This window comes from Larus michahellis, chromosome 3, assembly GCF_964199755.1.
Source record: "Larus michahellis chromosome 3, bLarMic1.1, whole genome shotgun sequence".
Taxonomy (NCBI): domain Eukaryota; kingdom Metazoa; phylum Chordata; class Aves; order Charadriiformes; family Laridae; genus Larus; species Larus michahellis.
This window is the reverse complement of record NC_133898.1, coordinates 115,392,718-115,418,699: the sequence shown is the minus strand read 5'-3', so window position 1 is coordinate 115,418,699 and position 25,982 is coordinate 115,392,718. Positions and strand designations below refer to the sequence as shown.

The 25,982-nt window shown below is 47.7% G+C and overlaps 1 protein-coding gene across 12 annotated transcripts in view; it reads right to left on the bottom strand.

Moving 5' to 3' along the window:
* HPCAL1 (hippocalcin like 1) overlaps positions 1 to 25,982 on the bottom strand; it is an 86,021-nt gene that overhangs the window by 6,774 nt on the left and 53,265 nt on the right. Inside the window, exon 1 of one of the 12 annotated variants that reach the window (XM_074581840.1) lies at positions 20,677 to 20,842. The exons of 9 other annotated variants lie outside the window; for them this stretch is intronic. The gene's annotated coding sequence lies outside the window, so the exon portion shown is untranslated. Of the gene's footprint in view, positions 1 to 18,483; positions 18,775 to 20,676; positions 20,843 to 25,982 lie in introns of those variants that run through there. 2 more of the 12 variants (XM_074581842.1, XM_074581841.1) reach the window with 2 other exon arrangements.

Below are 25,982 nucleotides of genomic sequence, written 5' to 3'. Positions count from 1 at the left end.
ACTTCATCCTTTCCATCAGATCGCAATCCTCCACCCTCCCGGACAAGCAGAGAAAAGGGTTTTTTAAAGCAAAATGTTTGGCAAAGCGACTCCTTTCAGGTTTACTGGGGTTTATGCTTTTATATAAGCTTATTCAGGAAGTTCAGTATTCCCCAATGTGGGCAAAAAGGCATTTTAACCTCTGGATTTTACCAGGACATCAGGACGGGGCTGGGTTTGTCCCCTCCCTTGACAGTGCCCAGGATGTGTGGGGCACCGCGGAGGTGAGACCGCCCAGCAACAGGAAAGCCCCCTCGACAAAACGAAAGATGATCAATCTGCACTTAGGAAACAACAGGAAAAAAAAAAACAAAACAAACCATAATATATTTTCCACTTTTATCCCTTTCAGCCTTTCCACGGCTTCCCAGCAATACAAAACCCAGCTGCCAAGCAAGAGGTCGAGCTGCACCTCCTTCCTGGGGTTTATTCACCACCTTTGCACAAAGTCACGTCCAAACCCCTGTGACTGGTCCGGCATAAATGACCTTTCTCTGCACGGCCTGTTAGGACCCCGTTAGGCTCCCTCACAGCCGCTGCAGAAGGCAGGTTAGTCACAGGCCAACACGGCATGGCTACTCGGAAACTGCCAGAGCGTGCAGAGACCAGGAAAAATATAACTGGGGCTAAGCACTTCCCAGAGAGTAAAAAATCCCAAGCATGCATAAGAACCTAAAAAAAAAAAATAAAAATAATAATGTTAAAGGTCAGCAAAAAATAAGTTGCTCTACAGCAGAGAGATTTTCAACAGCTGAATTTAAGCTTGTTTTATTTGTATTCCACTTAGTCTCTGCATCGCCTCAGCAATGTAAAAAATCCACATCCTGCTCTGTGGCTTAATGCTCGGAGACAAAAAAACCAGCCAGCTGCTCATTAGTTCAATGCATTGGGCTTAACGGAAAATTGTGTTATCATTAGCACTTCTGTTTTCTAGAAAAGCTGCCAATATTTCAGCTCCAAAGCTTTATTTTTGTCCATTACACTGCAGAGTTTTCTCTGGGCCCCTGACACACCTCTGCTTGCTCCCAACGTGCGGGGATGCTACAGCATCACCCACAGGAGAGCACTGGGCTGCCCTCCAGTTAAACCACTAATTCCCAGCTGCTCCAGCTGCCTTTCCATCTTTGAATCTCCCCTGCTCCAGATATTCATCCTTGCAGTGCCAAGGGCAGAAAGCACAATATTCTACTCCGCTGCAGTCAATTTGCAGAAAACAGCGGCTCGGAGCGAATAACGCATTGACTGCGGTCCTTTTTTTAAGAGCAGAAATTGTAACGCTATGTTTCTGCCCGTCGGCGAGGAGGTACCTTCAGGTCCCGTCTTTCTCTGAACCCCTTGGCTTCGTGATGCCTGGGTGCTTTATAAAGGCTGCTGTGCCGGTCCCAAAGCAGTCCCTGCCTCGCTGGCTGCTGGCTCAGATTTGCCCGGGCTTCGGTGCAGCCCTAGGAGAAGGGCAGGAGGAGCTGCAGATCCCCCTCAACGCAGGAGCTGGGCTTCTAAGCAGAAATAAATTCAGCTTTAGTCACGCACAGGGGTTGGGGGACTGTAAAACTTCCAACTGGTAGTTAAAAGAGGTTTGAAGAGGTTTTATGCCACTTCTCCCCTTTCCTATAATACCTTTATTATTTCTGTTCCCTAAAAAACAGAGGCCCCTAGACAACAGAGAGGTAAGATGTTAACTTCATTTATTCAATTTCACTACTTCTACTAGCAGTAAGACATACCCTGTTCTTTGGATGGGTGCTCATCTAATAGCAGCTTAAAAAACTTTATATTCAAGTAGTCTTTGCATTCAACAAATTACAGCTTACTTCAACCCTTCCTCCTCCTTTACACCGTTTTATATCAGAAAAGTAATGTGCAATGCTCCGAACGCAACCCCTTTTTGCATACGAGCTTTCTGAAAGGCTTCATAATGTGTTCAACCCAAATATAACCCTGCAGTTGTTGTAACCAATTTGTTACGAATAATTAAATAACCAACATTAACATTAATTTATTAAAGCCCATCTAAGAAAAAAAAAAACAGCTTCGATGTGAATTGTGTTTTCAGGTAGCTCCTCCAAAATGAAATGCCTAAATATCTCATTAATCATGACAGCAACCCTGCTGCTGGCATCCAACTGACGTTTCATTCAATTGCTATAAAATGCTTTCATCAAATCACTTTCCAGAGGCTCAGCAGCTGATTTAGCCACAAGACCACTTGGAGGATGGCTGCTAATGGAAATCACAGGGATCGGGCCTGGGATGCTCGGGTCAGTCCTGTGATTAGGGCTGTGGGGTGTTTTTTTTTTTTTAACGAGCCCGTACCAGCCAAATCACTCGCTGCAGTGGGTGTAGAGGGCAAGGGAGGAGAGACATCCTTGCACTTAACGTTGCTCCCGGCAGTTGGCAGAGACTTAACTCCAACACGACCCGCCCGTCCTCCATTTCCCACCACGCCAGGGGGAAAATCCAGGGAAGCGATGCCACATGCACTGCAGCGAGGTCTGTCCCTGCTCAGCTTGATGAGCAAAAGCCCTCAGAGCATCCGGCACTACCATGGCGGTAGCAAAAATAATCACAGGAATGCCCTTGAGGTGATCAGACAAGGAAAAGCTTGAAAGTGTAACTGCAGACCAGTAGACTCCACAAGTATATCATTGCTCAGTCAGGCAAGGCTCAAACAAGGGGAAACGCAGATTCATTTTTTTGTTCCAGTTTCACACCAAAATTTTTGTTAATACTAACGCGGTGCTGCTGCCAGCCTGCAATAAGCTACATCCAGCCAGGCGAGAAACAGAGATGCCAGAGAACTCCCTACTACCTGAATACATCCTCTGTTCTTCTAGGCTCACCAAAAATCAGCAAGAATCTCATAGCAAAAGCCTAGCAATGAGAAAAAAAAAAAAAGTCTTTTACTGAGGCCAAGACGCACACCGGTTATACAGCGCTACGGGGCGTAGCTGTAGCTGACTCTGAAACAGCTAAAGCAGCAGTTCTGTGTTTTTACCAACAGACGGACTGGTTGTCGGCATCCACACACTGAAGCACTTCAAATACTTGTAACAAAGCTCCGTGCATCCTACTTTTACATGAACTCTCCGTCAACCACCAGTCACTGCGGGGTAGAAGCGCTTTCTGAGCACGTAACCCAGAAAGCCGGAGATTAACCTGGCTTTTTCACTGCAAACCTTCTGAAGGCAAAACCCCCTTGAACCGAACTCCTGATGGGATTCTCTTAGTGCATCAGTTACGGCTGCAAAAGGAGGAATGAATCCTCAGAGATGCACCTCCTTGTGCAAACCCCCTCGGATACTGATTGAGTGTTAATAAAAAGAGGAAAATTGATGAAATGCCAGTCTGTGGGATAGAGGTGGTCTCCAGCAGAGAAAGACAGTGCACAGAGAAACAGAATAAATACCCTGTATATTATCTGAGCTATCTGCTTTGCAGGGGGAAATCTAAGCACCAATTCTCTTGCAGCGCTCTCTTTATAAAACAGAACAAGCGTGTCTGAGCGGTGTCCTGAAGCTGTATCATCATGCCTCTGGGACTGCAGGAGCCCCAAGCGAATGAACAGCATAAGTCAGGCAACAAATACTGCTCTAAGCTGGTCTGAAATGCAAGAACCATTCCCATAGGGGTGGAAGATTTTTTCATTAGAACACCTAAAGCCTCACATCCCTCCCTGATACCTTCTGCCTTGGGGTGCAGAAGAAGAGGCAAGAGGGACCTTGTGAGCGTCGTGTAAAGAAAGACTTTGCTTGGAAACACTATTTTATAGTGACGCTGGTTAAACACTAGCACAGGTTGCCCAGGGAAACTGTGAAGTCTCCATCCTTGGAAATACTGAAATCCAACTGGTCATAGTCCCGGGCAAGCTGCTCCAGCTGACCCTGCTTGAGCAGGGGAGGGTGGACTGGATGATTTCAAGAGGTCCCTGCCAACCTCAACCATTCTGGGAAATAGCCCCAATATCCTTTTTCCTACGGCTGGGTGAAGAGGAGAGCCATGAGGAGGTCCCGCTTCCCTGAGGCAATTCAGCAACCGTGGTGTCTTGTTCTAAGGCCGTATTTTTTTAAAGTTTGATCTTTGTGTTTTAAAAAAAAAAAAAAAAAAAAAAAGACAAAACCCCCACAGGTAGTCCAAATAAAAGCCTCAGCCACTAAAGATCTGTGCCGCCACACTTCAGGAACACACGCTTGGGGAAAAATGTTTTGGGGTCTGGTGGCATCAGTGCTCACCAACTCAGTCAGGGCACAGATGTATTTAAGACGACTTCAGCTCCCGTGGGCCGAGCCACAAAAGGAAGATGGGTTCTCAGGCACACCAGCTAGCAACAAATGCCTAATGGTACGAAAACATCACGCAGCAAATAGGCTGCAAAATGGGATTATAATGACCCCCTCCGGACCGTGCTTTGCCCAGGGCCGGTCAATGGGTCTTGTCTGAACTGGGAGGGGAAATGTGCAATTACGCGGCCCTGGGACAGATGATGAACTCGAGAGTAAAAGAGCAGATTTTGTTACATGTTTTAATGCCAGTATCCTAAGCAACAAGCATTGCAATAGAGAAGGCACAGGATATACAAATATGTTGCTATAGATATCTGGTCCTGGCTGGTAAACTTGTGTGAACTTCTTTCCTGCCCTGCGGCAAAAGCAGTGCCGACGCTCACGTACCAGCTACCGCAGCGCCCGCTTCGTCTTCCCAAGCTGTAGACCCCGGGGCCAAAAGTAACACCTTTTGATAAAGTTCGAAGTGCAACAAGGAACATCTTCGCCTCTTAAAAAGTTAAGAATACAAGGGGCAAGACAAAAGAGAAACCTCAATCCATAAGGCCGCGAAAAATTCAAACGCTGCAGGGTTTGATTCGCGAAAGGCTGGTGTCGAGAGGAGCTCGAGCTCCTTCCGCTGCTGCCTTCGGGGAAACAGAAAGAGAAACGAAACCCGACAAGCGAAGAACAGACCATACTAAATAAATAAACAGGCTTTTTAAATTTTCCACTTTCAATGACTAATCACGCTTTTATTTAAATAAGTAACACCGCTTACTTGCAACTTACTTTCAAGCTAAATCCTTTTCAGAAGCTTGTTAAAAAAAGCGGGTGAAGGGGAAGGACCACCCTCTGTATCACCCACATTTTCAGTTCCAGAAAACTCAGGAACAATTCAGGTCTGTACATGGAATGTCCTTCCGAAAGGCAAACAGACCTCGCGCCACCTTACTTTGTAAGTTTATCCATAAACACGCACCCAGGAGCCGTGCGGCCTTGAAAACCCGATTCTGTGTCTGGGATGAAAACCCATTATAGATAACCACCTATCCCCAGCTCGCCAAAGAAAGATATAATTACAAAGGGTCCAGTCCTGCAAATAGCTATGTGAGAGGAATATTTCCAGGCTGGCACATTAATTTCACGGAGTCAGTTGCAAGGGCTGAAAGCTAAGAAATTCACTTAGAGGTCTTTGGATTGCTCCTGTCTATTGAAGTCACTTTACTCAGGATTATATTCCTGATTTACAGGGAAAAATCAATCAGTCTCTGACATCGAGCGTCGGTGCATTAACCTGAGAACCATTTAATGTTCGCATCGTCGTTACGTGGCACAGAGGCGTTTGCAGACGACAGCGGCAGCATCTTCCCAGCCGCTGCAGTCGCTGCGACGAGCCGGGACACGCCGGTACCCACTGCGCCCGCTGACACTGACCCCATCGCCCCGAGACCAGAGCTTGCCATGGAGGGCACGGTTACAAATTCACTGCGAAGAAACAACAGAACCACAAAACACCCCCGAAAACATTCATGAATTGCTGTTATTGCTGCTAACGAGGAAAAAATGAGACCTGCGTTGCAATGAGAAAAGTGGCGGTTCCTCAGGGAGCGCTCTGCAACGTTCTCCAGCTCAGGGAGGAGGGCTTATTACTCTAAAGGACAAATATTCCCAATGCAATAAGAAAAGCACAGAAATACTTCAAGTAAATTAGGAAATTGGGTTAATTTGGGTGGGAGCAGACTGGGCAGCAATGCAGCTTGTGATTGCCGACAGGAAAAGAAAATCATGAGTGGATTTTCCTCCTCTCCTCCCTTTGCCCTTTCCTTCTTGGTTGTTTTGTTGTGGTTTTTTTTGTTTAACAAAACCAGGGGAGAAGCAGCCAGCCCTATTTTGTCTTCAGACGCTGTGCAAAGTTGGCAAGGCTTAAAAAAAAAATTAAAAAAAAAAATTACAGTCTGTTTACACAATATTACAGAGCAAGGAAAACATGTCAGCACAATGGCTTAGCGTACAAGGTCTTTTTCTGAGAAGGCTGGGCTGCATGAGGAAAAACCCACCTCGCGTCATGTTCACTGAAGATACTACTGTGATATATAATTTTAAATAAAGCTCCGTGAATGCAGGCCTGCAGGACAGGGAAAGGTGCCGGATGCGAGCGGGAAAATCAGAGAGAACATTGCAACCATTACTACATTTTTAATATAATTAAAACTACAGAATTAGCACGGTTGGGCTGTTTTGTCGTTGGATTTTAAAACTTTCATATGATGCATTTATTTAATTGATGAAGGTAAATCACAGAATAATTCTCTACAGAATAACCACAGCCCTGGGAGAAAGGAAGCTAGTTTAAATTTTGGAAGAATTAGCCAAAATACGGCAGTATCAAGAGCCAGCCAACGGCACCTGAGCAAACCCCGGAGCATCAGAGCCGTTCAGGTGGAGAAGACGGAGAGCTTGGGGACAACGACACTTGCTAAAGAGACAGTGACAGAGGACGATCAACCCTCAGAGGCCGGAGATCTGACGTCCTTCCCCTCCCCAGCTGCAGGTACTGTGCTGAGGTAAAGGGACTGGAGGAATCAAGGGGATTTCAGGTAGCTAATGTGAAACAGGGAAGAGAGGAGAGTTGGCTTTGTTTTCAAAGAGTGGAAAGAAACTTTTTTTTTTTTTTTCTAAAAAAAAAAAAAGCATTCTTTAGCAGAAGTATGCTTAGTAAAAAGATGTTAAAAATGTGGTTTTGGAGATACGCCAACTACCTACCTTTGACAAAAATTCAATCAAGAGAAACACTGTTTGTCACTAACAGTTTCATGCACCAAATACACAGCTATTGCTAACAATTTCTACTACTACCCAATTATTTGTTCCAAACCCCTCAAATCTAATATAAATCCATCCATTTATTTTCTTAATCCAGCTTTCTAAATGAGCTACTTTTTTTTTTTTTTTTTTTTTTAAACACAAATCATCACTTTAAAATAGCGCAAACGCCACTGGTTACCTTCCTTGTAAAATACACCCCACTAAACAAAAATTCTTCTCAAAACACTCTTCTCTTTCCCCTTCAGTGGCAACCACTCATGAGAGCAATATAATTGTTTCACACCTTTATCTTCCTGTTTGCTGAATGAAAAAAGTGCTGAAGTTAAAAATCTAAAAGCAAACCTAGAATTTAGATTTTTTTTATTTTTTTTTCTTGCAGAGGTGTAAAAACCCTATGAAATAAAAACTCTGTAAAATACCTACACGAGAACAGCATCCCACCTGTAAGGGAGGAACCTGGTTCTGCTGGATGCAGCAATTCAGGCAGCAGAAAAACAAATCTTCTGCTGGTAGGAATCAGCCAAAACCCTACGCTAGCTGAAGATATTACTCAAGTCTTGGTGCAGGTGACTGTACCAGCCTCACAGGGATTATTTTTTAAATTTATTTTTAAAATCAAGGAGCAAAAAAGCGCATAGACTACTATCATGTTTGGGAAACTCATGTCTCCAGCACACATCTTGGACAAGAGCATCACACGAGGAACATGATGGGAGGTTCATCCTCAGGTTTGTATCAGGGCAACCACAAGCCTTCATGCCTTGAGGATACCACACCAAACACCTTCTACTGAATTATAGCAAAATCTGTGCCGGTATGCAGACACACATCTGGGGCAACATCCTGCTGTCCTCCTGGGATGGCAAGGTCTGCCCATGCCATGGCATGCCCAGGCTGGTGGCTCCCAATGGACAACCTGTGCAAGGGCACGCGTGGGTGTTTGCCCAAGGCAGTGGGCACACCTGAGTGGTGTGAACTCGACCCGATGGTCGCAGGGATGAGCAGGGTGTTGGTGTTCCTGTTAGGTGGATCCTGCTCACAAAGTGCCGTTTTCTAGACCCGTTGCAGAAACGAGAAGGACATCCTTGCTTGATCAGCAGTGATATGACAGACCACCTTTCTGGCCGTGCAAGTAATACCTCCTGTTACCTCTTACTTCAGTTCCCATTAATAAAAATGGGAGAAGATCTCCAGAAAACAGGAGACATCATTGTATTATTTTGTGACTAGTTCCTATAAAATCTGTACAAAAATGGTCAATACCCCTTCGCTGAGCTGTCTTGCTGGACGTTCCCCCCCAGCAGCTGAGTCCAAGGCAAGCAGCGGCTGATGGCAGCAGCACAGCAGGACACCTCCAGTCCCAGCCCATGCGCTAAGTAGCTGCAACTTTCATTAATCCTGAACACTTCACAGTATGATTTTCTTATAAGCACGTTCACTATAAATTATGCAGAAGAGCAATATGACTGTCTGTCTCGGAGAAAGGGGAGTGCTCCACATCAGAGGAGACAGCTGAAGACCCCCTGACCCAGACACACAACGACATTTTTAGGGGCACCAAAAACAGCCCTGTGAAAATCCTCTCTCTCCTCTGGCACTTCTGTGCGGCATTCAACACTCGAATGCAAATCATCTCAGAACCAAACCATGCAATCTGCACTCAAGACATCACTTTTTTCATTAACCTCCACCACAGGGCTCCATCCCCAGCGTCATCCACACCAAATGTGCTTTTCCGAGCGCTGCGGGTGAGGGCTGCCTGGAGCTGAGCCTCTGTCAGCAGGCTTGGTAAGACTGCAAATGGAAAATCAAATCACGCTGAATTTTAAATTTTATCTAAGTGATGCCAGTAGTGGCCAAATGGGTGTATTTTCCTCCCTAACTGGGTACGGTAACAGGAAGGAGACGCGATGGGTTTGAAGCAGGAAGCACCCCAACAGGCATGGGCTGAGAAGAGCTGACCTCCACCTGAGACCACACATGGGGCACATCCTGTCCTACCACCTCGGTGCCACATTGGTGAAGGTCTCGAATGGAAAAACAGGAAATGAGTGTCTTCTTTCAACAGCAACATTGAAGGTGGACATTCATGAGGGGAGAAGGGGACGAGGGAGAAAACCCACTCCTGATACCACCTTAAGGTCTCTCTTTCAGATGGCACTATCTTCATGAACTTTGTTTTAGCAAAGGCAAAAAAAAAAACCAAAACCACATAATCAGTAAGGTTTTAACACATCAGGCGATGGACAGATAAGCTCTTCTGGGTCCGGCCGTGCCAGGATACTGACCTCAGCCACTTTTTGATCTTTTCATTTATTACTCTGGTTTCTGAAGAGACCCTAAGCTATACTTGGTATCAACGACCAGACAGCTCCACTTCTAACAGGGCTACAGAAAACAATCCAGCGCTTTCATCAACTTCTGCATCTTTCACAAACCAAGATCCATGCTAGCCAGCAGGCTGTCATTTTTTTTTAATCTCCCTTCCCCAGGGACAACGTATCTGTTTTCCTGGAAATTTTCAGCAACTTTTCTGCACAAGGAGAAGGTATCCTGTGTGAGAAACCATGTCAACAAGACCTTTCCGTAAGCGTAACATTTGCGTAACGTCAACACAATAATTCATCATTTATTTTTTCCTTTTCAGAGGAACAGGAAAAAAGTGTTTAAAGGAGGTGGCAGTGGTTAAAAGAGGGCTACGCTGGTGGAGGATGGGGCACTAATTGAAAGTTTCTGAAGTGATGCTTTCTCCTGAGGTGTGCAGACATCATGTTTCAGCACATAACAGCGAGGCCACTTCCCTTTGCCTTGAAGCCTGCTAACAGCTTTTTGTTGGCAGTACGTATGTTGAAAAGGGAAGGCCAGCGAACGTACCACCTTCAGGGTCAGGGGAGTCAGCTCCAAAACTGATGTTTGGAGTCACATTGGCATCAGGGAAGAGGTTCCTGCCAAAGGAAAGTGAAGCTTTATCTCCTCAGCTGAAGGCAGTCTAGACCGTGGAGACACCAGGTAGATCCTCCAGGTGATGCTCTGCCCTGGCTGAGCCTCCATTCAGGCTCTTCTCTCTCCCCTCTACAAACACAGGCATGTTTCTGCTGCTGGACTTTCCTGAGATACACCCAGCACAACAGAAATAGTCCCACATTTTCCTCCCATGCTCTGAAGAGAGTAGGCAGTACCTTAAAAGCATTTCAGGCCCTCATATATTTGCGGTTAATGGGGTTTTTTTTAGCTTCTTGACCCTCTATCAGAGAGATCATGACTTGTCAGATTTAGCTTGAGACTTCCCTTAAGTTTCACAACTCAAACGCAGCAGCAAGCATCAATCGGGCTCTCAAAGGAAGGTCATCCCCTGTATTTCCTTTCTGCAGCACCAACATTTCCTACTGTAGGAGGGGTGGTGGGGTAGGGAGGGCAGATGAGCATTTATATATCTCATAGCCCAGCCCAGAACAGTGCTCTTCGGCATTTTGGTGCCAAAACCTTCTGTTCTGGTAAAGGAGAGGAGCCGCAGCTGAGGATGACCCCGTTGAACAATGGCGCACTGCCCTGGCCTGCTGGATTTTGGAGCAACTCCAAGCAGGGTGGGACTGTAAGGAAGCGGACAAAAGCTTCGGATAGAGATCTACAGGGAGGAAGCACTTCCTACTTCCTATATTCCACAGAAAGGACAAGCAAGGGCTTTAAATAACCTTTCTCCCAAGCTCTGCTGAAGACCAAAAGGGTTGCCGCTGGAAGAAAGTCCTATCTGGCTGGGACCCAGCTGAAGGCTGACGGGGGTCTCCCATGGGATGTGGCCACCCCACAGCGATTCCCACAATGTTGTTGGGAAGGGGATGGCTGGGCTGCCCACAGTCCCATGGTGACCAGCGCCATCCAGACAAAAAAGCCCGTGGAAAGCCCAGGACAGGACTCTCAGCTGCCCCACCAAAGGTGCAGAGCCAGACTTGTCCCCCGAAAACATCCTTTGCTGAAATAGGAAAATCAAGAAGCTAATTTTACGCTTTGCAATGCCATCTCCACATCACGGGGGGCTATTTCTCAGCCCCATTTACCTTTTAGCCCTTTCTCACTTGGCCTATAGGGCTGCAGCAGCCCCTTTATTCTGATGGACGGAGGCACTCAACCTTCTCCATCCATCTCTTCCAGCTCCTTCCCTCCCTCCTCACCTCTGCAGCCACACTGGACCTTCCCCCCTTGCCTCGCTCCTGCCTTTCGCATTGTCCCACGTGTAGACCATGAATATTGGAGCCAGGAACCCATGTAGGCTGGGCAACGGTAATGATAAGCAAATAAATAACTGGCATTAACTGAAAAAAAACCCACTCCTAATGAATACCGATGGGATATTTACTTTGCTTGGATGTAAGAGAATCAGACCTTAAATACAGTAATACATATTTGCAGACCACCCAGATCTTTCCTCTGTAGAGTACTGCATCCGTTGTCTTATCTGTCCATTTTAATGTGCATACTCAGTTGTCACACCTCTCACCTGCGGAGAACGCTGCCCTGAGTGTCGGACCGCGGGAGGAGGCCTGTTTGCTGCTTTTCAACCCATCCTTAGTGCGCTGGAGCACCCATTGCCTATTAGCCCAAGAGAAGATGACTTTGTGCTGCGCCAAAGTTGCTTAAATCTACATCTCAGATATTTTCAACGGGCTGGAAGATTTAATAATGGAAAATAAGGGAGAGAAGGAAGGAAAGCACAGGTTTGGAAAACATCAGGCTAGACAGATTAAGAAGCAAAGCAGTGTGGAAAAATATACTTCAAATTATATTCTCAAAACAAAAATGAAGATACAGGCAGATCAGAAAGAACCAGGTTGTGCACACATTTCTGCTACGGTCTCTGGTAAGAAATGGCATTGCTTTGAAACGGGATTGAATAAATAAACTGCACCTTCCTGGAGGAAAAAAAATTAGCTCAGGAATGGCTTTGCACAAAGCAATTACCCACCGGTTTGGAACAGACGTCTGTGGTTTTGACTTGCCGAGATAGCCATCGAAACTGCGCTTGGTCCAAAACCGGGAGAGATAAAGTTATCAGCTCCTCCCCGGTTTTACAAGGGAGTGAAAGAGTCAAAACCTTTTCTCATAGCAATTATCTGCCAGGTTCTGGGTTCACTGGACAATAAAATGCGCTCAGTAAATGTACTGTTGTTATAAAACTCCCGGGTTATCTCTACTAATTCATATTATGGCAATATGGTGAGCACTCGGCTGTGAGAAGGCGGCTTTGTTGGGCTGAAATTAGGCAAAGTGCAATAAAAAACAGGCCGTGGTGACACTGAATTCGCAGCCAGGGGTGACAGGGGCAGACCTGCCCGAGTGCCAGCCCTGCAGCGGCGGCATATCCACCATGGGCATGCACTGAAGCAAAACCGCTGAACACCACCGTTCCTGCAAATGCCGTTCAGCTGTTACAGGTTATTTCTCTTTTGCTTGTTGCTTCCAAACCATCTCAGTGTCCTATAAGCTTCTGTTACTCCGCTTTGTCTTAATGGCTTCCGTACAGAGCTATGCCAAGGTGGATGTATCTCAATATACTCGCACTTTAATGCAGTCAATACTCATTATTTTCAATATTCCTAAGGACGAGCTGCTCCTCTTGGAAATACGGTCACACTGAGGCCCTTAAAGCATCACATAGATGCGTGTTTGGATGTTTAGTTAAGTGTTAGGGGAGCTCACGCTCAACAAGAGCTCGTCTGTCACACCAGGGTACCAGCGGCACTGGAAAGCCCTGGCTGTCCCCCTGCATTACACATTTTTCCTGCTTCTTGCTGAGACACAACGGCCACGTGCATAAAGCCAGACAAGCTCTACCCCTCCTCATATAACCGACAAGACCAAACTAATGGTGCTGGCAACTCCCCTCGCTCTGCTGAGCTCTCAGTGGGGATTCAACAGGGGAAGGGACCACCCAGCTCACCAGGTTTGGCCCCTGGTATGGCAGATGTAGCATCACTCATTGACTTCCTTCTTGAGCTTCATCCCAAAAGCCAGCAAGGGCCCAGTCACGGGCCTGATTCCCCTAACAGCTCAAAATCACCTTCTAACTTCCAGCCCAAATGTGTTCAGTGCTGGTTACAGCATTTGCTCTGGTCCTAACATGATCTTCTCTAGAACTTCCCCTCTGTTACACACAGGTATAGAGAGCCATCACTCTCACATCAGCCTTGGCTTTCCTGGCGTAACTGAGCAGGCTCTTCTCACCCCCTCTCAGACACACATTTTCCTCTCCCCGCGTTGTAGAAATCCTCCCCTGTGCTTGGTGCAGTGACAGACCCCCGACTCCTGGCCACCAGGACTACACTGCACCACCTTGGATGAGGTCTCGCTCGCGCCTGCAGTGACTCCGAATTTCCTTATCTGCGCTGGGAACACATCCAAGAAAGGGATTTGTCTTTTCACCTCAGTGCCCTGGGTCAATCTGTGCTCTGCTCTGCCCGAGCTCTTCTCTGCACTTCCAGATGAGCAGCTTCTCCCCCCTTCAGAGATGGACTCCCCCTGCATTTCTTGCCTTTTCTGTGACTTCCATCCCCAGGGTTAACCAGCTCGCTCAGAACCACGTCCTGATCTCCTTTCACGTTAATGACAAACGGCAATGTCATGGCATCAGATATCTGATCTGTGCACTCCCAAATGTGGAGCTTTAAAACCCATCCGCTGATAAGGTCTAATGGAAGAGATGTGAAGCTCAGTGAAGAAACAACATTAAGAAATAAGGGATCTACCATGTTTCTGGAATATCTCCACACATAAAACCTAGTGGTGCACGTCACAGAAGGATTTTCCAGTTTCTTCTCCAACTATAAGTGTCAGGCAACCAAGGAGGATGACTTCTACCACCCATGCAGTGGGAGAGCCGGGAATAACGGTGTATTTGTTTTATAAACAAAACGGCAGGCTTGTACAAAACCAACCAACCAAACAAATCTAACCACAGACTTAACTAGGGGAGACCACAATCACTCCCTATTTACTATTCATTAAGATCTGTGTACCAGAAAATATTTTCAGCAAGTGAAGCTTCTTACAGACATATATCCGTATTTTATCCATAATCCAGCTGTTGGGTTTTTTTTCCTCCTAAAGGGGGAGATTCATATCTGGCCTATGAGAGGAACAGCTGTAACAAACAGAAAGGCCATTAGGCAGTTTGCCCTGAAAATAAATTAAAAAAATTGCCCCTTTACCGTAGCAGTGAGAAAGGTGACTGAAAATACCCCTGAACGCTATGAGCGGGTGGCAGCTCCCTCAGAGCGCGGGGAGCCTCAGGATCCGCCTTCGGGGCAGGGAAGCGGTTCAGCAAAGATGTGTTCGTGCATGCTTACAGACACACGGTGCTTGCACTGAATGAGAGATTTGCCACTGAGAAAAGCACTTTTTTTGGTTTTGTTTTGTTTTGTTTTTTTCCTGACATCAAGAGAAGCATGCCCTTTGCTGCTTTACCCCCTGGGGGGAACTGCAGCAGTCTGGCACAACTCCTCCTCTACCTCCAAGCAGCCCCTGCCTTGGGGCAATGCGGCAGGACCCCCTGCAAACCAGACAGGGCACCCTGGATTGGGTCGCCATGCAAAAGGCATGGATGGGGAGAAACCATGCAAAAATACCATGAGTTTGTTCATGTACCAAAACTTGATACTGTGTCGTAACAGCGTTTAGATGGACGCTGGGGCACGCAGGTAGCTTTGGCCAAGCTCAGCCGAGCGCTCGCTCCAATGGCCCGTCGCTGCCGAAACACAAGTCGTGAAAAAGCTTCAAACCCCTACATGGCTCAGCATGCATGCCGCGTGTGTATGCAGAAATCCCCCAGATCAACTTTTCCTATGAAAAGAGACTGTTTCTTGACTGAAAATGTCTCTTTGTGGCAGGGAGGGGAGCTGCGGCGGCAGGTTTCTCTAGGCTGCACCATGAAGCCACAGGGGCTGCCACCGCAGGCAGAGCTTACAGAGCCCCTCAACAACAGAGCACCACTCTTTACCCACAAATAACTCCACGAAAACACATCCAATTTTTTGACACCGCCCTTGCAGACAGCATTTCCAAGGCTGCAGCTTTCCCAGGGAAAACCACGGCAGGCACAGGCTCCATCCAGCCCACGCTACGTCTAACACGAGTAGCCTGGTTTCAAGCATCCGTACAAGCAGTGGGAGCTACCGTGTCTTTCCTAAGAGCACATCTTAGGCTGGCACATGTTAAAGTTAACCAGCGGCGAAGCCCGCTGCTCCGGCTCGGCGAGGGGAATCGCATCTGCTGGCGGCTGCCCCAGCCCAAAAGCGGGATGCTGGAGGGCTCCCGCTGTGATGCAGAGAAGTGGCAGCTGAGATCTGGCCTCCACCGTGCCAGGCACCACGTACAGGGCTATAAAGAGCCTGTCGCTGTGCCAAAAAATGGATAATTTAAGTAGAAAGGCAGCTGATGGGACTTCCCTGCTTTGCCAAGCAGCCGGCTGGAGAAACACATCTTGCCACAGCAAACATCACCCTGCATTGATGAAGTGGAAGGTCCTTTCAGATCAGTCCTGGGAAGGTCCAAGGACAGGGATCGGGGATAAAGAGGAGCTGCCTGGCAAATGGCAACACTTGGCAAGCCTAAAAAAAAAAAGTATCTACTTCCTCTCCTTCAAAACTTTACAGAACTCTTTCCTACCATTGCCTCCCAGACCATAAAATATCATTAGATTTACTCTGACTGAAGATATTAGATGTCTCACGTCTTAACCTTGAAAAACACTTTATCCGCTCGGACACAGGAATTTTGCTTACCTTCATCAAGCAGCAGTGCCAGCAGTTGTTCAACTACAGTATAAATATCAGCCTTTGCCAGTAAACAAATGCAGATTTTGGCACCAGATCTCACAGGAATGATCAAAGAATCACAGAATGGCTTGAGTTGAAAGGGACCTTTAAAAGATCATCTAGTCCAACCCCCCTGCAATGAACAGGGACATCTTCCAGTAGACTGGCTTGCTCAAAGCCCCATTCGACCTGGCTTTGAGCACCTCCAGGGATGGGACATCCACAGCTTCTCTGGGCAGCCTTTTCCAGTGTCTCACCACACCGAGTAAAGAACTTATTTCTTACATGCAATCTAAACCTACCTTCTTTCAGTCTAAAACCATTGCCCCTTACCCTGTCACTACAGGCCCTGGTAAGAAGTCTTTCTCAATCTGTTTTATGAGCCCCCTTTATGTATCGAAAGGCCGCTATAAGGTCTCCTCAGAGCTTTCTCTTCTCCAAGCTGAACAACCCCAACTCTCTCAGCCTGTCCTCATAGGAGAGATGCTCCAGCCCTCTGATCGTTCTCGTGGCCCTCCTCTGGACCAGCTCCAACAGATCCATGTCTTTCCTGTGCTAAGGGCTTCAAAGTTGGGCAGTACTTCAGGTGGGGTCTCACCAGAGCAGAGTAGAGGGGCAGAATCACCTCCCTCGACCACGCTTCTTCTTCTGCAACCCATGACACAACCGGGTTTCTGGGCTGCAAGCACATGTTGCCGGCTCGTGTCCAATATTTTGTCCACCAATATCCCCAAGTCCTTCTCAATCCATCCATGCCCCAGTCTGTATTGTTATTGGGGGTTGCCCTGACCCAGGTGCAGGACCTTGTTCTTGGCCTTGTTGAACATGGGGTTCACATGGGCCCACTCCTCCAGCCTCTCAAGGTCCCTCTCTCTGGATGACATCCCTTCCCTCAAATGTATCCACTGCACCAGTTGGCTCAGTGTCATCCACAAACTGTCCAAGGACGCTCTCAATCCCACTGTCTACTGCATTAATAAGTTAAAATACATGACAACACCTTGCAAGGAAAAGCCCAGTCAGGGAATGCCAGCATGGACCAAGCAATCTTGCATGTGGGACTGAAGAATGTATGCAAGCTACGCCGGACCACAGTTTCCTGAAACTCCATTTCCATGCCTTATTTATTTTTATTTAACAAACTAAAATCCTAAGCAACAAACTGAAGGCTCAGTGACAACTCATACTAAACAAATCGGCTACTCAGATCATTAAAGCACTTGAGAGCTGTTTTGCTTCTTTCTGTTTATGCTCTACTAATCTCTACGTTTCTCTCAGTCTGATAAAGTAATTAAAAAACACAATCGATTCCACTTTCAGTTTCTGACTGGAGAAAGCATCAAGAGTTCACGAGCTACTGGGATTTTTTTTAAAATGAGAATTATTATTCGCCACATACTTTTGGTAAATAATCCCAGTGAGTTTAGGTATGAAACAGGTCTGCAAAATTAAATAGGGAAGAATGTAAACTTAGTGTCTTCTGCTTCAAAACACTCCCAGCCTCACCTAGAGGAGCGACTTGGCTGGGAAGTTATTTATCGAAACCAAGAGGCCAAGCGATGCACAAGTGTGGAGGACAGGGCAGGGAGAGCAGGGAGGGTAATGCCTAAGTCAGTTATGCAAGTGGGGAAGTGCGGGGTGAAAGGACAGGCGGACTCAGGGGGATGCACGGCAGCCAGCCTCGGAAAGCTCATAAAGAGCTTTGGCAGGAGCCAGTCGCCTCATCGGTGATGATGATGATGGTGATCCTGCGCTCCGGCACCACCGGCGTTGGGACCCCGTGCCCAGCACCCGGCAAAGCCCCTGGCGGCTTGCTGCCGAGCTTGGGGCTTGCCGGGCACACATGTGGAGCCTGCAGGGTGCTGGGGAAAACAACAAAAGGGCTTTGATGCTTTCTCTGCCATCTATTCTGGTTTTTAATGCTGATTTATTTCTTTTTTTTTTTTTTCCTTCTGCGTTTGCTGCCGAAGTGCCCACGGACAATGAGACTATTGAGCACTTACTCCAGCATGAGATTAGTTTGGGTTTCAGTTTCTGCTGAGCCAGTTCATTTCCTTCCACATTCTTACAGGAACAGATGCTAAAATACAAATGGGCGGTCATCATCATAAAAGCAGAAAAAGGAAGATTTTTCATATAACAGCAGTTAAAATTATTCTTTGTCACAGCTTTAGCCAGAATCGCTCGCTCCTCCATCTAATTGCATTACATTAAAGAGGCAAGGAGCTATTATTTCATCTTTTCTTTAATAACCAAAAAACCACATGCACACCTCAAAATATGAAAAACCCAACCAAGCAACAACAAAACTGGACAAACTGGCCAGATGAAAAGAAACGTTCAGAGAAGCTAAATAGAAAAATCACTGTAGTCCCCTCCCAAGCGCCTCGCGTGACTGCGGTGCTGCCTTCAGACACTGAATTTGAGCGCCGCAGCAATTAGTCACAAAATCCAAGGCGAGTTGAAACCGCCAGATACACCCAAGAGCATCCCTGCACTATAACCAGTTCTTCCCCCACAGAGAAAAACCAAGCAGATGAATAACTCACAGTGAATAAGAAGACGCTAGCCATCCCCAGGCTGTGGCACCAGCAAGGACGACAGGATGGCAGCCCTCATTAAACACCCGGCCCTGGTGCCACCACTTAAGTCCGTCCCCCCCGGCTGCTCTCGTATCCAGCGACAGCCCAGAGCATCCTCCCAGGTGGCTGCAGCAGCTCCACGAAGCACGGGGCCACGCAGCAGAGACAGAGCCACCAGGGCTTGGGCTTTCTTCGGGGGAAAAAAGGTGGAAAGAAACCCAGATCGTGATTCTCATCACAGCCCTGCTCCGCCACATCAGCCATGCTTCCCTTTCCACCCACAGTTACTCCCTTCATGATTCCTTGTGCAAAACTGCCTACAGTCATCCGGAAACTAAACTGCATCCATCAACTTTATCCCTGCTCAGAAAGCCCCAAGTAGGGCAAGATGCTCCTCTATGCAGCTCTGCTATTCAGATGCTTCACCAGTTAGATGGGCAATCTGCAACCTCTCCAGGCACTTTTTAAAGTGCCTTTTACATACAGATATAATAACCATCATCCACTAATGCTCTTAAAACGCCAGATGCCTCTTGTCAGCCGCCCCAGCTGGGCAACGCCCCTCCTTGACAAGCCTGTACCTCCCTGGTGCAGCTCTGCCAGCCCACTGCCTTAAGTGCAGAAAATGTGTTTTTCCCCCAGAAAACTGAGATCACAAAGGACTGGGGCCACCAATTCCCCCATCAGGCTGCTTTACTGCTCAGTGCAAATTTTTCCAGGAGGTTGTTAAACCTCTGGGAACTAACATGCCGTAAAGTATAAATACAGCTGATATATATGTCGGTAGGACTGATGAGGAGAAATCACCAATAAAACTGAGAAAGACTTTCAGAGAATCATAGAATGTGTTGGGTTGGAAGGGACCTTTAAAGGTCATCTAGTCCAACCCCCCTGCAGTAAGCAGGGACATTTTCAACCAGATCAGGTTGCTCAAAGCCCCATCCAGCCTGGCCTTGAACAACTCCAGGGATGAGGCCTCCACAACTTCCCTGGGCAACATGTGCCAGTGCCTCACCACCCTCACAGGAAATAATTTCTTCCTAATATCTAATCTGAATCTACTCACTTTCAGTCTAAAACTGTTACCCCTCATCCTATCACTACACTCCTTCATAAAGAGTTCTTCCCCAGCTTTCCCCTGAAGGCCCTTCAGTACCTGAAGGCCCCCTTCAGGTACTGGAAGGCTGCAATAAGGTCTTCCCGGAGCCTTCTCTTCTCCAGGCTGAACAGCCCCAACTCTCTCAGCCTGTCTTCATAGGAGAGGTGCTCCACCCTCGGATCATTTTCGTGGCCCTCCTCTGGACCCTCTCCAACAGGTCCACGTCCATATTCTGTCCTTTGGAAAGAAATCTTTCCAAATCATCAGCTTCTGGATTTGAGACAAGCGAGGCAGGTTCATGGAGATAAAAACAAGTTTCATGGAGGTTTATGGAGTAAAATGGATTTAGCTCACACGGAGAAGAAAGTAAAGATCCCCTCTGGCAGCTCAGGGCAGAACCAGGCTCTGCAATATCTTGCTGACCACAAGCTAGGGGAGTTTCAATCCTGCCTGTAAAGAGCAGAGAAAACTACGCAACTTCCTATTGCCTTTGTCAGCTTCTTCGTAAACACTTTAGTATTAGGAACAGTATTTTAATTGCCTGTACATCCCCTGCAAGATATCATTGGATTTTCCCAAAAAAAAAAAAAAGGCAATACATTAGGAAATGTCGTAGCATCCTTAATGCCGCAGCTCTGCCGGCACCGGCTCAGCAAACCCCCCCAGTGCCACACCGCTCCCCCCCGCCCCGAGAGCAAAGCTCCCGAGTGCCATGGCACAGTGTCCCGGTGGCTCTCGAGCCCAGTTTCGGTGCCGGTTACACCACCGTAACACCACCCCACTGCACCGACACGCGAGGCTGCCGTTACATCACACATTTTTGATGGCTTCACTGTTGGCTCTGCTTGCTCACCCGTCTCACCCGGAGCTGCTGCTTCCACTCCAGACCTCTCCACCACTCTCTAGGATTCAGGGGCCAAAGCCAGCCACCTCCCTCGTCACCAAAACTCACACGCTCGGGACTGGTGGAGGACTTACACACTCACACCATGAGTGTGTTCGCAGAGGGACTTCACGCAGCCCCCCGACACGGGACAGACACCCACAGGGTGCCTACGTACCTCCAGCTGCATCCAGCCCCACTTCCCGCTGGCTGCCCGAGGGGGTGCTGGCTGCCCCCAGCTTGTCCCCTCACCTCATCCCCCCGGCCACCCCGGGCTCAGGCGGGGGGTTCTCCGGCCGCCCCATCCCTCCGGCTGCTCCGCTGCACACAGCCCCGCGCGAACCAGGAAGCAGAGGCGAGCCGGCAGTTTATTTTTAGATGATTTCTTTTTTTTTTTTTTTTTTTTTGTTCTTCTTGAATACGAAGCGAAAACACATGCATAAACCACACGTTCACCCTCACTCCGCCCAGCGATGGGTTTTACATTTTACATCCTTCCGACACTCATAAATTCCTGGGCGATGGTGGGGAACAGACGTCACCGTATCACCCCATACATTTCCATTATCCCCATCGTTTCCGTTATCCCCAGTCCTACACGGGCAAAATAAGAGTCTCTCAAAGAGTGAATTAAGTCTTTCTGCGAAGCAGGCAAAGCCTCAAGAAACAGCTGGAAGAGGGAACATGCCCTTAGCATGGCTACAGCATAAAAGTAAGCAAGTGGCTCAGCTTGTCTCCCCTTTCCCTTCTCCCCAAAAACCATCCAGGCTCAGGACATCCAGGAGCACTGGCAGAAGATGTAACTCACACCTCCAAAGCTTTGCTGCAGACATTTCAGGGAAAGTAGAGCTAGCATGGGATTATTTGTCCCTTCCCACCATTTGAAACGCAGTTCTGAATCCCTGCTACCCGGGAGTTGGCTGTTACTTCTCTTCTGCAGCGCCTCAGATATCACATTCTAGTCACTATCACTAGTATCTTTGAGTATTTCAGTTAAAGAAGATATGGGATCTCAAGAGAAGCCCTAAACTTTAGTTTCAGAGGCGCAGGCAGGTAGAAAGGGTTTCCAAGTCATTGATGGTTTTGCAGTCTACAGTTCCCCAGGTTGAATTTTGGGAGCTAGGAGGAGACCGCCCATTCCCATTCAGCGTGGGAACTTCTGTTACAGCACGTAGTTTCCCTCAAAGGCAAAATAAAGGTAAAAAGTTGAAAGACTCCCTGTTTTTCCAAAATGCATCTATTGGAAATTCACAGTTCTTTCTTTAAAAAAAAAAAAAGGGGGGGCACTAGGTCAGCATACACATATCTACACCTACAGCAGCAAGACTTCTGCATCAAAGGGAAGAAAACCTTCCAGGAGCAAACACATTTACACAAGACCCAATTTATGCCCACAGCCTGGTGTGGCACGTATTCAGGCTCTAATGGCAAAATTACCTGTTTCAACCTCTGTTCAAAGGGAAACCCCACATCAGGGGAACATGAGACGGGAACATTATTAATATAGAAATGACTGTTTCAGAGCTCTGAAAACCCTAATTAATCACAGCACTGGTTTTATGAATGATTGTTTGTAAATGCCACGCCAACTCCGCACCACCCTGACCTCACCAGCGATGCCTCATCCCAGGCAGAAAAATCCCCTCACTACTTGCTGGATACCACACTGCTTGGACAACAAGTGTAAGCCATCACTTGGATGAAAGCAAACTTGAAAAAATAAAACACAGGCACTTGAAATCATTAAGAAGGTGTCTGCTTCAGTTTTAGTATCTCACCGCTGATTTCTACCTCCAAGACAAGAAAAACCTGGTGGGTACGCTATTGCACAGCAGGGCAGGGATGGACTGGACAGCTTCAAGCACTACGAGACTTGAAGACACCAGCTTTGCTTCACAACCTCAACAACAAGAAGATGTTCGTGAATATAAAAAGGTGGAAGCTAAGACAGTTGGGTCACTCCAACCACCTCTACACTAGGATAAAAAACAGACTCAATGCAGCCTTGCAGATACCTTAATTAATTCAAAATTCTTTTGGAAAGGCTGGCAAATATTTTTGTGCGTTTTAAGAAGCAGAGCTGACGCGGAACATCTTTTCCCAGTCCAACCCAACTACCACATGGTAAGACGCAGGCTGGCTTTAGGACAGCAGATTACATTAGCTAACAACCACCCCTTGCTTCACTCTTACTTTGCCCTCTTGGCCCGTCGCAACCAGCCAGACTGGGTCTTCAAAACAGGTCAATGTATTGGGACGACCATTGGGGACTGGGGCAGGCTGCACGCTGACACGCTGTTCAGGCACGCTCCAGCCCAGATACACCTTGACCAAACAGCTGAACTTGTCCCGTCAAAACCTGTTAAAAATATACCTTTATCCTGTCCTGGATGGAGGCTTAGCCTCTTTCAGGGATGCCAGGATGGGGACGTGAGTGTAGCACCGTGCCGCTGCCCCAAACCCACCTCACCCTGCGCGATGCTGGCAGCGGCATCCTGAACGCACTGCCACCGACGGCAAAGCTTTCCACAGCCTCTGCTTGCCTTATTGCCAAAAGTTTTTCCTACACTGTTAACAAAAAATTAAAGAAAAAAGAAGAGGGTATCAGTGATAAGAGCCCTGGGCTTTTGCTATATTGGAGATATTTCACAAAAATAACACTGCGAGGCTGCAGGTGTCATTACTCACCTTGTCCGTGCTTTATCTAACCATGTGCAGTGACCATTCAACACCCTCTGGCAACACACGGAGGTGCCTGGTGCCAAGTTTAAGTATCCCTTTCCTTAAAACCTGAAAGTTATTTTATGCGAGGCGATGGGGAGGTGCATTTGCTGGGCGATGCGGAAGCCTTATGCTGTGCTGCCGTACCCTGAAGGAGACTTCAATTTAAACCTACTTAACTAACGAACCGCACTCTGCGAGGAGCAGCGTGCTTACTTCTAGGAAGCATCGCAGAAGCACCACAGTCAGCTACAATTCCTTATTCCCTCCGTCTACAGAAGCAGCATCTTCCCCTTCCCGCGGCTTTGCCGCACCGCTTTGCCGACGGGGCGGATTTGTGGCTGCAGTAACACCAGCATCCTGGTCCCTTTCCATACGAGACCACCCGTAGTACGGCAGCCCCTTCTCAGCTCACCACCAGGGTGGGCACAGAGGCCCACCGACAGCCAGACCCCAGATTTCCAGCAGCGGAGTGCAGCAGCAGTGGGGTGAAACGGGCTGCCAGCCCTCCCCCCCAAGGGATGCTGGCACAGACTCCCTGCGCCAAACACGGGCAAGTTCCCAAGGGAAAGGCCCTCTGTGTCAGGACCTCTCCTTTCCAACCTCCAAAGAAGCCCACAGACTTCTCCAGCAGCCTAATGGACTGTGTTTATTGCTGCATCCTTGGCTTTATAGGTCAACATATACCAGAGAGCTAGCAATTCTCAGCTAATCAGATTTCTGTGCAGACTGACAAATGGCTCCCAATAAGAATATAAAAACCCCATAAAATCAACAGTCCCTATAATCAACTCACCCGACGTAATGCAGTAAGCGTGCAGAAAGCTCGTACGCTTTATTAACACATTTGGTCGCACTTTGTGGCAGGATCCCGGGGGGTTTGTGGCGGTGGGGGGACCCCAGCCCGGGCCAGCTGTGGGAAGGAACATGTTCTCGCTGGTCTTTTGCTGTTTCTGCTCCACTAACGCTGTGTCATCTTAAAACTAAATTAGTGGCAATTCCTTGACATACCATTAGTGTGCTTGCCAAATGCCAAAGCCTAAAACCAGACTGAGAACACACACTGACAAAGGAGGTCCTTGTTCCACCACTGGAAACTTCTTATAGGTGAGTCCTTCCTATCTACCTAGCCAGACCCCAAAATCCATGAACTGACATTGCCGACAGGGTGCGTAAATCATCCTTCCCATGAAGATGAAGCACATCTCCTTACTACCCTGCCCCTGCAGCTCTGCCACATTTGGTTCCTCGGTCCCTCCAAACTCCAAATCCTATGCATTTTACCCCAAAGCACTTTAGAAAGCTCACTCATCACTGAGAAGAGCTTGAGAAGTTTAATGACATTGCTGACACATATATGGCCTCCCTCCTCCTTCCCACCACAGTGCTCGTGGTGACGAGCTTCAAAAGCCGAACCACTGAACCCTGTGAGCCAGGAGAGGAGGAGATGCCATACAGAAAGGCAGCAGGAAATCACAACCTCCTGCTCCATGATGGCCCTCAGAAGGCCTTAGAAGATGACCAGGATTTCCAGCCAAGACGCTGGTGCTCTCAGAGGTCTGTCTGAGCAGGTAAAGGGGATGGCGAATCTGCCAAGCTCCCCGATTAGGTGTGAAAGAAAAGCCCTGCACACACAATACTCTTACTGCAGCTATAAATAGCTCCCCCCCGCCCCGAACCAAAGTTGTACACATTGTATTGACACTCCTGACTTAATAGGATTTGCTGGGTAGCCCGAACCAGCTCCGGCTGCTGCAGGGCAGCCTCGATGAGCAATTTTCACAACATGTACATACCGTGGGGTGCTGCAAGTTGGGGGAGCATGGGGGTAATCCCATGTGTTCAGTGTCCTGGTCACGCTAAGGCAGGAGGAATACCGTGAGAAATTCCTCAAGGATCTTACCAAGTTTGCACGCACAGCAAGACAGGGAGAAAACTTCCAGGCTGAGCGTTTCGATGTAACAAGCTTATCTCACGGCCACATTACAGAAGCTTCTGTTTCTAGTACCACGGCTGTTTCTTTGAGAAATGAGAGACAGAACACAATGGTCTGATAAAATATATACGATTGTACCATTTATATAATTTCAAATAATTTCCCACCCTGTCTGGTTTACCGTCTGTTAACCTATGATGCTGACCTGTGTACTGTTAGCCAAATAATCTTTTGGTGTCTCATTTCTACCACACGACCTTTGCGGAGTTTCACAGCCTGCCAGTGGTGCCGAGAATCAGGTCCAGCTTGTGCCTTGCACCTTCGGGCACGTATAAGATTCTCGGTCCTAGGGCTAAGCTGCACTGCCAAGCCCGTGCCTGCCTTCCCGTCTGCTTCATCTCCACCATCCACCTCCCATAGCTGAGCCCCCACCACTTCCATCACCTGCTAAAGTACTCCAAAACCTGTCTACTCATCTGCTCTGGGAAAAAACCCGCTATTGATACTTTCATCCCCAAAATGAAAAAGCACCAAAGACTATTATACCAGAAGTGAGCAGTCAGAGTCTCTTGACTACATAGCCAAATACTCTACTTTGCTCCACCATTGCAAGGGTTGAGCATCACCTGGCTGAAAACGTCACCCTGAAACACTGGGGCCTGAGTCACAGACCAGGAGGTACATTTGTTGTACAGACACAGAACAAAAAGATGTCTTCCTGTACCTCATCACATCACCCCCAGAATCACTCCCTCACAGGCAACAATCCTGAGCAAGGAATGAAGCAGGACATGTATCTTACGGGTTGCCAAGCATTGCAACATGCT